General features: G+C 37.6%; 1 pseudogene; it reads left to right on the top strand.

Annotated features, from left to right (window-relative positions):
• Positions 1-762: 762 nt before the first annotated feature.
• Positions 763-1,506, top strand: part of LOC108687106 — a 41,035-nt pseudogene continuing 40,291 nt past the window's right edge.

The following is a 1,506-nucleotide window of genomic DNA, read 5'->3' as shown; positions in this document are numbered from 1 at the left end:
TCAAGTGCTCGTTGCAGCGACGATAAGTTCGAACCTTCGGATTCCGCCTTCATGTGTTCCGGATTCGCCTTCATGTGTCCGGAAGCTTGTCCCACACACATGTAGTCGATATAGTTCGCCACCTGTAAGACCTTCGGTATACTGCAATTGCTCAAATCTCGAATGTCGAAAGGATGACACAGCGCAAGATTTTACTACTGCGCGACTCGCGGATTCGCGCGCCTTTAAATAGGTGTTCGAGAGCACAACCTGTAACCACTGACGATACGCGTGAACTGCGGCGCGAATGATGGGAGGAGCGGAGAAGCGCAAGCACGGCAAAATGCTGCAAAGTACTATACGAGCGATCATTTGCGGCCCGTTGAATTGCAGTAAAATTAACGTTTTCATAAGCTTGTTCGAAAATCCAAATGGCGTTTTGAGAACATGTATGTCTATTCGAAATCGCTGCAACAGCCAAAATATCGATATCTCGAAAATTTGTTTGCATCTGTCGATGAAATCAACTACTACTACTTTACATTCTCCAACAATAGTGACATCGTTCCACCGAGCGCATTCAAATTCTATTTTCATCTTTGATGATGTGACAAGTAGGATGCATGAGAGAGTACGTCTCGATGGGACGCGAACGACTGTTTTTATCTCAGATGTACGCGAGAATATCTAATCTCATCTGATACGCGACAATGCGAACCTACTGATCCTGTTCAAACAGGACGGTACTTGAAACACATTTACAACGATCACATAAATACCAACATGTCGTACAACAAATTTTGCACGTTGTGTCGCAACTGTTGGCAGCAAAAATATGGATTTCTAGTGATAGACAAGGACAGTGCGCTTACAAACGGTAGATACAGAAAGGGATTTAAGGAATTCGTGATATCATAACGTAGTCAATCATTATCGATACTTAGCCAGAGATGAACATAGCAAATGTGAAAAACTCGCGAAGGAGACCGAAAAAGTTGTAAGAGTAGAGCTGAAAAATGAGTTAAGAGATGTACATAATTCCCTTGGTAAGTTCACTGCGAATTATAAATAGAGTATAATTCATTTTTTTATAATCCATTTTTTCTTATAATTCACTTTTGTAATTCATTTTTTCAGCACGTATTTCGATATTAAAATCAAAAGGTTCACGAATTATCTAATGCGACAATGGATTCATCTGGATAGGCGACAATTCAGAGAATCGCTTGTCAATATGTGGGAGGAAGTCGCAAGTTTTCATTTGAAGAAATTATTTGGTCTCCAGTAGTATGCACTAGATCCGGAGCTGGAGATTTGGAATTGTATCATAAATTTATATGAACTGTTTTACAAAAAGTATTATATTAACATGCAATATATAAGAAAAGTTCATATATTGCATGTTCTTATATATTGCATGTTAATGTAATGCTTTTTGTATAACAGAAACAATGGCACTTCAACATCACATTTTTAAAAGTATTTATTTATTTATTTTTTTAAATTTAATTTAATTTTATTTTATTT

This window comes from Atta colombica, unplaced genomic scaffold, assembly GCF_001594045.1.
Source record: "Atta colombica isolate Treedump-2 unplaced genomic scaffold, Acol1.0 scaffold200, whole genome shotgun sequence".
NCBI classification, from domain to species: domain Eukaryota; kingdom Metazoa; phylum Arthropoda; class Insecta; order Hymenoptera; family Formicidae; genus Atta; species Atta colombica.
The sequence above is the reverse complement of the archived record's forward strand: the minus strand, read 5'-3'. Positions and strand labels throughout refer to the sequence as shown.